This window comes from Phoenix dactylifera, chromosome 7 (genome assembly GCF_051530095.1).
Source record: "Phoenix dactylifera cultivar Ajwa chromosome 7, Ajwa_hap1_PhDact_Kaust_v1.1, whole genome shotgun sequence".
Lineage (NCBI taxonomy): Eukaryota > Viridiplantae > Streptophyta > Magnoliopsida > Arecales > Arecaceae > Phoenix > Phoenix dactylifera.
Genome location: NC_143196.1, coordinates 23,832,983 through 23,846,094, shown reverse-complemented (window position 1 = coordinate 23,846,094; position 13,112 = coordinate 23,832,983).

Below are 13,112 nucleotides of genomic sequence, written 5' to 3'. Positions count from 1 at the left end.
AATAGTTGTAATTGTTATAAACTCATATTCATGCATTAGTTAATAGGCAATCATATTCATAAACTGTAATTAGTAATCATAGATATGTAGTTATCCATCACATATGGGTAGAAGACACCAGCTTTGAAGAACTCCTTTTCACATGTTCATATCAAGTATTCCATTAGTTTACAACATCAATTTTTGCTGAGCCTTTTTAACAACTCCATCCATGTTCTTGTATTTCTTACCCCTACTCCATCTATTTTTGCCTTAGAGGACAAGCTCAAGTCTCTCTTTTGCAAGGCACATCTTAATGTTTTACTTCTTTCTCTTGAGATAAAATACATCAAGCTTCAATTTACACTGCATCTTGTAGATGTCTATAAGTCTTCACATCCTATGACCATTAAATGGTTTTCAAGGAAGTTGATTATACTGGTTTGTAAAGGTATATCTAATACATCCTTGGAGTAAACTTTCTTTCTTGAGAGAAAGGGAGTCTCCCTTCGCTATAATTACTTAAACACAAATATTGAGGATGTGCTACCCAAACCTTCAGCTATTAGGCAAAGAGTTATGACGTTACAATACATATATATAGAGAGCTAGGTTTAGACAGACTTAGTCTATCAAAACAAGATTTAAGCTGCTTATTTCTTTTGCTCTTCGTTGCTTCGAATAATCTTATAGTTTCACAATCGTTTTGTAATTCTTCTATATGGAAAAATCACCTCTGTGTTAAGCTACTAGTCCATTCCAGAATATTATAGCATACTCTGTAAACTTCTAGCAAGATCTGAATTCAGTTAATCCTAACTGAATTTAGTTAGTTCACAACTGTAGTAACTATCTCCAGCTAATCAGCAGCTGGTGTACTTGAATCCTAGATCATCAGCTATAAATACACACCTATGTAAGCTCTTTGTATGAATGAAAATCACATTCAAATGCTGCTTCCCAGTTCTCTGTTTTTCTCAACAGTTTATTGTAGTAGAGTAGTTTCAGTACCGTGCTAGTGAATGTGCCGGTCACTGTAGTTTTCAACACATCTTCTTTAGACTTCTTCATGGTATCAGAGCAGGGATCCAGATCATCTCACCATGATCCACTAGCTCATTAAGGTCTGTTAATAAGATCAAAAGATCTTAAGGTGTGATTTTTTTTTTTTCATGTCATTGAGGTCGACAGACATTGCGGTGATACTTCCTCCTCTTGAGAGTGATGCTATGGCATCACCTACATCAGTGAATCATCCCAGATCAGCTGAAGCAGTAAGGTCTTCTGAAGATCAGGTTATATCTCCCAAACTTAAATTCTTGACTTCAAGGATTCAATCACTTATACCCAGTCAACTTACCTCTGAAAATTATCTTGTCTGGAAATCCCAAATCACTCGAGTGTTCCAAGCAAGTGGATTTTTTGGATTTCTAGACGGATCATCAACTTGTCTCCAATCATCAACTAGTTCTGATTTTGATGCTTGGTTTTTAAATGATCAGTTCTTAGCAGTGGTTTTAAATTCAACAATTTCTTCTTCTATACTACCCTATGTGATTAATCTTGAGCATTGCTATCAAATTTGGGCTACATTGGAATGTCGATTGAATTCCTCAACTAGATCTCATGTAATTCAACTAAAGAATGAGCTTCACAATATACGGAAGCAAGATCTCCCAATGCAGCAGTATTTAAATGAGATCAGGAATAAGGTAGATGCTCTTGCAGCTACTGGATCCAAGTTAGATACGGAGGATGTGGTGCTGTATGTTTTGAATGGCCTCCCAGCAGCTTATGATTCCTTCTCTACTGCAATTAGAACCAGCTCATCAGCTATTACTTTGGATGAACTTTATGCACTTTTATGCAGTGAAGAGATTATCTTGTCTAACAAGGAAAAACAACAGTCCTCCGTCGACTCTGCATTTGCACTACTTTCAGTTCGTGGCAGAGGTCGTGGACGTTTTTACTTCACCAACCGAGGACGCGGCAGGTCAAGAACATCAGGATGGTCCTTTCCAGGTCGAGGCAGAGATCAGAGAAATTTATTGGAATGCCAAATTTGTCATAAACGAGGTCATTCTGCTGTAAACTGCTGGCACAGAATGGATTCAAATTACAGTAGCACAGGTTGGCCATGAATGGATTCTACTTACACTGCATCCACAACGGCGCATACTCCTCAGGCTTTTCTAGCAAACTCTGCTTCTCAAGCTTCCTCTGTAAGTTCTTCTCCATCAACAAGAACTGGGGATTGGATCATTGACAGTGGAGCTACGGCGCATATGACGCCTGAGCAATCAGTCCTGCATCAACCTGTTTCCTACAGTGGGTCTGAGCAAGTAGCACTTGGGAATGGAGCTTCTATCCCTATTCATCACCTGGGTTCTGGTATACTCCCTACACCATCTCATTGTTTTCGACTATCTCATCTTCTTCATGCTCCACAAATCTCCCATAACCTCTTGTCAGTCTATAAATTAGCAGCTGACAATCATTGTGTTCTTATTTTTGATTCGGATGGTTGTACTATTAAGGACAAGCATACAAACAAGACTTTGTTTCAGGGACGTTGCAGTGAAGGACTTTATCGGATTCCCTTCACTTTTGTTTCATCATCGGTATCAGCTTCCTCAGATCCAACTGCACTCTTAGCTTCAAAATCATCTTCCTCCATCTGGCATCAGCGTCTTGGTCATCCAGCTGCCTCTGTGCTTTCCACAGTGTCCACTCATATACAGCCACTTTCTTCTCCAAATTCTTCCTCTGTCTGTCAAACATGCAGCATGGCGAAGAGTCATAAACTCCCATTCACGTCCAGCTCTACAGCATCAACAAAACCTCTAGAACTCATTCATTTTGATGTTTGGGGACCGTCACCTGTTGCATCTTCAGGGGGTATTAAATACTATGTTCTTTTTGTAGATGATTTTTCTCGTTTTTGTTGGGTCTATCCTCTTCGTAATAAGTCTGATGTCTTTCAGCATTTCTTACATTTCAAATCCATAGTTGAAAATCAATTTTCCTCCACCATCAAAGTGTTTCAGTCTGATGGAGGGGGTGAGTTTAACAATGCAAAATTTCAAAGTCTCTTTTCCCAAGCTGGTATTGTCCATCAAATGTCCTCACCATATACACCTGAACAGAATGGCATGGCTGAGAGAAAGCATCGCCATCTATTGGAGGTTGTTCGAAGTCTACTTATACATGCCTCTCTCCCTTCAAAATTCTGGGTTGAAGCACTTTTGACTGCTACATACCTTATCAATCGCTTGCCTACATCACTACTCAAGTGCAAATCCCCCTTTGAACTTTTGTTTAACCGTGTTCTTGATTACAGGCATTTAAAAGTATTTGGCTGCCAATGTTTTCCTTGGCTTCGGCCACAAGCATTGCATAAATTCTCTCCAAGATCTACTCCCTGTGTTTTTATTGGTTATTCTACCCAACATAAAGGCTATCGATGCTTTAACTTGACAACAGGAAAGGTTATCATTTCTCGGCATGTTGAATTTCATGAGTCCTTGTTTCCATTTTCTCAACAATCTTCACTTTCCTCCTCTCAGCCAGAGCTTCTTCCTTATCCTCTTCTTGTTCCCTCCTCACACTCTTCCGGGACATCTGCTGTGTCTTCTACTTCCCATCACACATCACCACATAATAGTTCTCCTGCCCAATCTTCCTCTATTTCTGTTCCTGCTTCTCAGTCTTCTTCTTCTTCTTCCCCGTCAGCTTCTCATTTACTGCCTCTTCCACAGCCTTCTCGTCACCCCATGGTCACCCGTCTTCAGACCGGCTCCCTTAAACCTCGCCGTATTTTCTGTTTACTTAGCACTGCATCTGTTTCCTCTGAGCCGTCTTGCTACTCCACTGCTATTACTGATCCCCATTGGCGAGCTGCCATGTCACAAGAATTCAGTGCTTTAATTGATCAGCAAACCTGGGAGCTGGTTCCTAGGTGTTCTTCCCAGCATGTTCTTGGCTGTCGTTGGATTTTTCGGGTCAAAAGGAATTCTGATGGCTCCTTGGCCCGGTACAAAGCTCGAGTTGTGGCACAAGGTTTTAAACAGGAATATGGAGTTGATTTTACAGAAACCTTCAGCCCTGTGGCCAAGTTTCAAACAATCCGAATTTTTCTTTCCCTTGCTACTACTTCAGGCTGGGATATCCGTCAATTAGATGTTTCAAATGCATTTTTGCATGGTAAATTGGATGATCAGGTGTTTATGGAACAGCCAAAGGGTTTTATTGATCCTCAGTATCCGGATCATGTTTGCCGTCTTAAAAAGGCAATCTATGGTTTAAAACAAGCACCACGTCAATGGTTTGCTACGTTCACTAGTTTTCTCATTGAGCAGGGATTTCAGAGCAGTTCAGCTGATCCTTCTCTTCTGCTTTTCAAACGAGATGGAGTTGTCCTATATCTGCTGGTTTATGTTGATGATATCTTACTTACTGGTAACAATACCAGTGCTATGTCTTCTCTTTTTCTTCAGCTGCAGAGTAGATTCAAAATGAAGGACCTTGGCTCCTGTTCTCATTTCCTGGGCATCACAACGACCTTCACTACTGCTGGTGTTTTTCTTAGTCAAGCTACTTATGCCACTACTTTATTACACCGAGCTGGGATGCTGACTTGCAAGCCAGCCTCTTCCCCATTGCCACTTAAAATTGAAGCCTTCTGTCCGAATGATGCCTTGTTTCCTTCACCTGACTTGTATTGCAGCTTGGCAGGTTCCCTTCAATATTTAACAGTTACACGTCCTGACATTTCCTATGCCGTTAATTACCTCTGCCAATTCATGCATTCTCCAAAGATCTCTCATTTTCAGCTGCTAAAGAGGGTTCTTCGTTACATTAAAGGGACCTTGCATCATTCTCTTCATTTTACATCCAGACCACTCATTCTCTCTGCATTTTGTGACTCAGACTGGGCTGGCGACTCACTTGATCGTCGCTCTACTTCTGGTTTTTGTGTCTTTTTGGGTTCCAATTTGATTTCTTGGTGTGCCAAGAAGCAGCCGACTGTTGCTCGCTCTTCTACTGAAGCTGAGTACAGGGCCTTGGCTCTCACGGCTTCTGAGTTGATCTGGCTGCGTCGCCTATTTCGTGAGCTTGGTATTTCAATTGATTCACCCACTGAGATCTACTGTGACAACATTTCGGCCATTGCTCTTGCTTCAAATCCTGTCTTTCATGCACGAACGAAGCATATCGAGGTGGATTATCATTTTATCAGGGAGAAGGTGCTTTCCAAAGAGCTTCATATTGCTCATGTATCTAGTGCTGATCAAACTGCAGATATCTTCACCAAGTCACTCACTGCTAGAAGGCATGCTCTTCTATGTTCCAAGCTGAAGGTTTCTTCCCTACCTTCAGCTTGAAGGGGGGTGTTAAGCTACTAGTCCATTCCAGAATATTATAGCATACTCTGTAAACTTCTAGCAAGATCTGAATTCAGTTAATCCTAACTGAATTTAGTTAGTTCACAACTGTAGTAACTATCTCCAGCTAATCAGCAGCTGGTGTACTTGAATCCTAGATCATCAGCTATAAATACACACCTATGTAAGCTCTTTGTATGAATGAAAATCACATTCAAATCCTGCTTCCCAGTTCTCTGTTTTTCTCAACAGTTTACTGTAGTAGAGTAGTTTCAGTACCGTGCCAGTGAATGTGCCGGTCACTGTAGTTTTCAACACATCTTCTTCAGACTTCTTCACTCTGTGCCGCTTCATGATATCATGCAATTCCCACTGGCATAAAAACTACTAATAAGATGTATCAACCGAATTGATCCTTCTATTGACAAATTTCTAGAAGAATAATTGTTTTATATGGTGAGTATTCATATCGAGGAAACCTCTAATCTACATTATTTTTTTTATTTGGTTACAAGAATGGAAAAAATATTATCTATCTAAGGGAATTTATAATATCAATGATTAAAAGTATAACAAATTATCTGATTAATATGTTTTATTTATTCTGTTTTTATCTAAACTTCCAATTGAAGAAAAGATTCTAACATAGTCATAAGATTCAGCAATTTTTTTAAAAAATTGTGAATTATTTGAATCTGACTATGCCAGCAGATCAATCAACAAATAACTCAAAAATAATGGATATGAGTACATAGTAAGAAGCTGAAAATCCATGAAATATTTGTGTGTTCCTGAATTATTCACTTATAACTTAGAATAACTCATTGCTCCATGCTCATGCATCATGCCACTAGTACTAAAGGTAGGATTTTCTGAATTTTGATCTTAACAGAATATAACGATATATTTTCTTTGTAAGTACAATAACCTGTTATGTGCCTTTATCTCTTGTTAACATTTTCTTTATCTCTTGTTAACATTTTCTTTATCTCATGTTCCCTTCTCCATTTTTTTTCTCACCCTCTCACACAACTACCTTTTGTAGCACCTAGATTCAAGAAAACCCACTAGTTTTGTAGAAATATTTATTTATTTTTATTATACTGAATTTCTCTGCATTTTTTTCTGAATTTATCAGAATTTTGCCAAATTCTGAACTTCACAGCCTTGCTGAATTGTTCCCCGATGTCGAACTTGTGACTATGATTGTAATATGAGTGAAAATAATTGTAATAATTTTAATTATAAATAAATTAATCTAACAGTTACAAATTGATTAATCTAACAACTAGGCGCATATGTACTATTTGTATTGTACAGAATAATCTTCAATCTTATGCATAGAAGTCAGTTTTATACTTCTTCATGAGCATATGTTTCTATTGGGAGCCTTGTTGCCTATGCAAAATCTCTCAAAATAAATCCATCTTGTTGTAGCTCATCTATTTTAAGACCTTTAGTGCTAAGCTGCTCTCTTCACAGGGGGCATCTTGTAAATTTTGTTGCACGAGTTAGCAAGAAAGGGGAGACAAAATTGGAGGAAGATTTTCCTACATATTACTTGGATTTTGCTTATAATAAACATAGCAACTTTATTTTGATAAACATTATTTTTATACATGATTATCCTCGTTGTCACCAAATTCGGACTATGGTTAGAATTTGAGCAGGTTGGTGACATGTTGGGTGCTGGTCTCCTCCGCTGGTTAGAGCATAGGTCTGAGCGTAGCTCGGTCAACCCTGAGGTCAGAGCGTAGCTCGGTCGACCCTGAGGTCAGCTGGAGGAAATTTGAGCAGGCTAGTGACATGTTGGGTGCTGGTCTCCTCCGCTGGTGGCCTGCAAGAAGTCCGCTTGCTAGAAAGTTTCTAGCGGAAAATCCTCCGATATCTAAGTCAAAATAACGAGACAACAGTGCAGAAGGGAGAGGGTTTAAGCAGAGAATAACTCTATGAGTAATATTGCATATGTACCTGAGGTCCTTTGGACTATCTCTTTATATGGAGGGTTAGATTTATTGTTACCTGGGCTGATGTGGCATGTACTGATAGCTAGATAACAGCCAGTAGTACGGCCGCAACATAGATGTCAGTCCGAGTGGGTGGCATGTAGTGTAGGTCTGACGCAGAGTGTGGTACTACCATGAATGTAGGCTGCCAGGGCTATCGATTGTTAGAACTGACAACCCTTGTCGACACGTGTTGATTTTTCTTCTCAGCTGGTCGGCTCCTCGGTTGGGGATGAAGTTGTTCACCTCGTTTATGTCGAAGGTCAAGGAAGTCGGTCTGGCCTGAGGTCGAGGTGTCCTATATTGTTTTCATCATTTTTCCTCCACTTTTGAGGCTAAACTACATTTCGGTTCGGGCGACGGAAGTCAAGTCACCACTTTGATCAAGGGCAAGACTTTTGTTATAGGCAATAATGTGTCGATCTATCTTCTCGAAGCGTCTCCGTATTTGAGTTATCCCAAGGCATCATTATTACAGGGTTTTCCTTGAGGCATGATTACTGCAGCAATCCTGGTGAATCGTCGCACCGTGGCTCGAGCTGATACATGACTTGATCTACTCAAGTAGCCGAATTAGCATTTTGATCAAGGTCGTCTGCACCTCTATATAAGGGTGGTTCTACCCTTCAGTTTATACTTCTTTGCTTTATCTGCTGTTTTGCCTGTGTGCACAAGCATTCAGGCCTCTGATTAGTGCTCTGATGAATCTCCGTTCCTCCAGCACAGGCATCCTCTGTGTTCCTCCATTTTTCGGTGTGTTTCTGCTCCTTGGCTGCTCGACCACTCTCCTTCATCTTATTCTATATCTTGTCCATGACATTTTTCTTGGTCTTTCCTTTCATCTTTGTCTTACCACCATGAGTCGGGCTAAGGCCAATGCTTCGGAGAAGAGTTGGTCGTTTGACTGCTCTTCTTGAGGTCGGCAGTCGTCACCTTCGGGCGAGGCTAAGTCCAAGGTTCGGTCGGGCTCAGATTATGAGGCATTCGTCCTTACTTAGGAAAAAATAAACCATATCCAAGCTCAACATTTTGTGCCCCCCGAGTTCACCTTTGAGCTCGCCGATCCTGGTGACCAGATGACGAACCCATGTCCTTCTCAACTCGACTTCTATGAGAAAACTCTACAAGCTGGGCTGAAGCTTCCTTTCCTCTCCTTTGTGCAACTGCTGAGGTCTTACTGCCTCGTTTCGACCTAGCTAGTGCTAAATTCGTGGTGGGTCTTAGTTAGCTTTCTTTCTCTTTATTTTCTCTAGAGCATCCAAGCCTCGATTCTCCTCTTTCAGAGGTGCTTTACCTTAAAGAGACATCCTCAAGAGAGCAACGGGTGGTATTTTTCTCTATGAAAAGGCCATGGGTTGCTCTGAGGTACTCTCTCTTCCATCCACGAATGAAAAGAAAGGTTTTTCTTTGTCCACTCCGAGCAGTCGTGGAGGTTTGAGACCTAATGGAGGGCGCCTCGGAGAGACCTGAATCGGCCCCCAAGGCTATTCGATGACAATCAAAGGGCCTTGGACAAGCTTCTAGAATCTCAATATGAGGCTCCCACCCTGTAGGAGCAGTTATTCGAGAAGGCTCTGATTGAAGTCGATCTAAGTCTGGCTGACCTTTAGGGTAAGCTTCTCTTAGATTTTTTCTATCTTTGCACCTCAATGTTATCGACTAACTTTGTCTTCAATTCTGTAGCTCTTGCTGCTATGAAGACCGACTTTACGTTGATATGTCAGAGGAGGAAATTGAAGAAGAGGTCGGCTACAGGGTCCAGGGGGAAGCCCCCCAAAGGAAGATGTTGAGGTGGGAATCCTCCTCGACCCCTGCTGATGAAGCTGTCGAAGCTGCCGCCAAGGTTGCTGTCGAGGTTGTCGAAGCTGCCGAGGTTGCTGCTAAAGTTGTCGAAGCTGCCGAGGTTGCCGAAGTTGCCACCGAGGTCATTATCGAGGCCTCAGTTCTCCAAGTATCACCCGAGGTGCCTGTATCTCTGGGTGAGACTGTGGTCATCGACCTCGAGGTTGAGGTTGTACTGCCTATCATGTCGGCTCCTCTAAGGGGTCATCCTTGCCCAACCTTCTACCGTCGCGACATCTCCACACTGGTCATCGTCCAAGATCCGCACCTCAGCTCAGTCAAATCAGGCCAGTCTACCTTTGACAAGGGAGCCCCTCAGCTCCGGCCCTCCGGCCCATGCATCCAAGACCTACTTCCCAAAGTGGTCAGTCGAAGAGTCCGATTTAGTGCTGGAGTCTCCTAAGGTGGCGAGGGAGTTGGTACGAGCCATACAACTCCAGATTGACAGGGAGGTCGTGCAATCCCTCAACAATGTTGAGTTCTTCAGCAAGGCCTTCACCATGATAGTCCGGGTAAGCTTTTGACTTATAAATCCTCATTAAGTCACTCACTTTGGCAATTAACCCTCCTTTTTTTTCAGCATGCCCTTGAGGTTGGCTGCATGGATAAGAGGATCATGTTGCATTTGAGGCTAAGCTCGGAGTTCAAGGTGAGGACAAGAGGGAGCTGAGGAGCAGGCCAGGAAGGCCGAGGAGCGGGTCGATTGGGCCAAGTAGGCTGAGGAGCAGGCCGAGAGAGCCAAGGCAAGGGCAAAAGCCTCCAAAAATAGGATCAAGTCGGCGGAGGCCCATGCCGTGGCCGTGCAGATCGAGGCGATAATTAAGAGGAGCCAATTGTCCATGACCTAGGAGGCCCTAAAAGTTGCTAAGCAGCAGGTCGTGGATCTTTCTGGGAAGCTAGCCCAAGTGGAGCGGAAGACCGATTAGGCTCCAAAATTTGCCTGCCAAGTCGAGGGAAGAGTTTTCGAGGCCTAGAAGCTCGTCGCCCAAGCCGAGCAAAAAGCTTCTAGAGCAGTCAAGGAGTTCCTTGGAGAACACGACCGATGTTTTTGCAAAGGGCTTTGAAGCATGTCAAGCTCGAGCTCAGTAGTTCTTCTCGGGGATGGACTTCTCTGGTCTTGATGACGACGACAATGACGCCAATGTCCTCGGTAGCGAAGGCAGCAGTGACGGAGGCAATGACCTTGGTATTGGTGAAGATGGCAAGGTCAATGGGGATGGCGGAAGCGGCATCCTCGGCATCGATGGTGACGGTGAAGGCACCGGGTGGGGCGAGGGAGTTGATCCGGGGTGATGCCCTCCTTGTCCTGGATCTTGCCCTTGACTTTGTAGATCACATCTAAGGACTCGACCTTTAGGGTGATGGTCCTACCAGTAGGGGTCTTCACGAATATTTGCATCTTGCAAGATCGGATTAGGAACACTTCTCTTCAACTGAAGGAAACTAGACACATCGCCAGTGCCGAAGGTGGAGATAGTGATGAATAAAGTCCCACCTTTCCACCTTTTTGATTGTTTTTCTTTTCACTCGAACCGAGGTTGATGTACTTTTTTTTTGTTTAGCCTTTGCTGTGGTCAGTATAAAGATTTCAAAGCAATGAAAGTAAAAAAAAAATCAAAGTACCTGACTTTAGTTTTCATCCCTTCTGTTTACTTTTGCTTATGCTCAAGTCATCGCCCCAAGCTTTGACCTTCTATGTAGCTCTTTCTGTTCGGGCTCTACCATGCTCAAAGTATACAATAAAAGATAGTAATAAAAGTAAAGAAATTTTCAAAGTATCTAACTTCGGCCTTTAATTGTGTTCGACCACTTCTTGATTTGAGCTTGGATCGTTGCACTGAGCTCGTCCCCTTGTGGGGCTTCAGCTTGTCTTGAGCTCCTCGGTCGATCTTTCTAAAATTTGGTTCCCAAGAAATTTTGAGTGAGCTCGACTAAATGAGGTCCCAGGTCGGCCCATGGTTCTCCTTTCATCTCTGGACTACAGTCCTAGAGGAATCCCTGGATTGAGATTCGAGAAAAATTCCAAGTGGGCTTGGTCTTCTGCTTGGGTTGATTCTGATCTATGGAGGTTGATTGGCACGCTAAGCCTACGGTACAGGGCCGGTCTTCTATTCGGGCCATTCTTAACCTATAGAGGTTGATAGGATCGCCAAGCCTTCGACATGGAGGGCGGTCTTCTGCTTGGGACATTCTCAACCTAGGGAGGTCGGTAGGCAAGCCTAGCCTTCAGCGTCGGGGCTGGTTTTGTGCTCAGGCCATTCTCGACCTAGGAAGATCGGTAGGCACGTCAAGCCTTCGATAGGAGGGCCCATCTTTTACTTGAGCCATTATCGACCTAGGGAGGTCGATAGGCATGCCAAGCCTTCGGCGCGGTGGCCGGTCTTCTCATCTCTAGACTTCACTCCTAGAGGAATCTGAGTGGGCTCGGTCTCAAGGAGGTCGACGCCTTCTTTCATCTTTCGAGTATGCTTCCAGAGGTATCTCTGGAGTTCACTCCCAAAGGAATTCTGAGTGGGCTCGGTCTTGAGGAGGTCGGCACCTCCTTTCGTTTATAGAGTATGCTCCCAAAGACATCTCTGGAGTTGGCATCCAGAGGAATTCGAGTAGGCTCAGTCTTGAGGAGGCTGGCACCTCCTTTCATCCCTGAAGTATGATCTCGAAGGCATCTCTAAAGTTGGCTCCTAAAGAAATTTCAAGTGGGCTCGGTTTTGAGGAGGTCGGCACCTCCTTTCATCTTTGGAGTATGCTCCCAAAGGCATCTTTAGAGTTGTCTCCTAGAGAAATTTCGAGTGGGGCTCGGTCTTGAGAACGCTCCAGGCATCCCTAGGGTGTCCCAAGTCGAGTATGCTTGTCATAATTGTCCAATCTGAAGATAAAAGTATAGCAAGAATATTTATTTCATTAGAAATGAGTCCGAAATAGAATGGACCTTACTGATAATAGACACGCAGATTGTTGGAGTTCCATGTCCATGGGATCAGAGTGTCGCCGAGTTGCTCCAGTCTATGCGCTCCCGATCGTACAACATTGATTACTCGATATGGGCCCTCCCAGTTTGGGCTCAGCTTTCCAAGTTCTCCTGGTTGGGACACTTTTGCTTTTCTTAAGATGAGATTACCAGGTCAGAAGAGCTTGCCTTTGACATTTGAGTTGCAGTACCAAGTTGCTTTCTTTTGGTATGCCGCCATGCAGATCCGTGCTCGCTCTTTGGTCTCTTCCGACAGGTTGAGATTGGCTCGGAGCTGATCCAAATTTGTCTAGTCATTGAATCCTTCCACCTGAAGTGACGAGAGTCCAATCTCCAGTGGGATCACTACCTCTATTCTAAAGGCAAGGTTGAAGGACATCCCCTTAGTAGGAGCTTGAGATATTGTTTGATATGTGCACAAGATATTATAGAGCTCTTTGGTCCATAGCCCTTTTGCTAGATCTAGTCACGCTTTCATCTCATGCAGGATTGTTCGGTTGGTCACTTCGGCCTCTCTGTTGGACTAGGGGTGTGCTACTAAAGTGAGCTGGTGATTGACTCTAAGTTTGGTGCCGAACTCTTTGAATTGGGTATTGTCGAACTGACGCTTATTGTCGGTGATGATTACTCAAAAAAAGCCCGAACTTGTAAATTATGTGCTGTCAGACAAGTCCTGTGCTTTTGCCTTGATAATTTGATCTACTGGTTCGATTTTTGCCCATTTGGTGAAGTAATCCACTACTACAACAAGTAACTTAAGCTGCCCGATTGCCACTGGGAATGGTCCGAGGATGTCAATCCTCCATCACTTTACTAGTCGACCTGCATTTTCAGGCTTCTAAAGAACCTATCTTATCAGCTGGTTGGTCAGAAATGTGATGGAATGGGCCTAGAAATATGGTGGGAGCATCTGGGCCAACATGATGAGGGCGT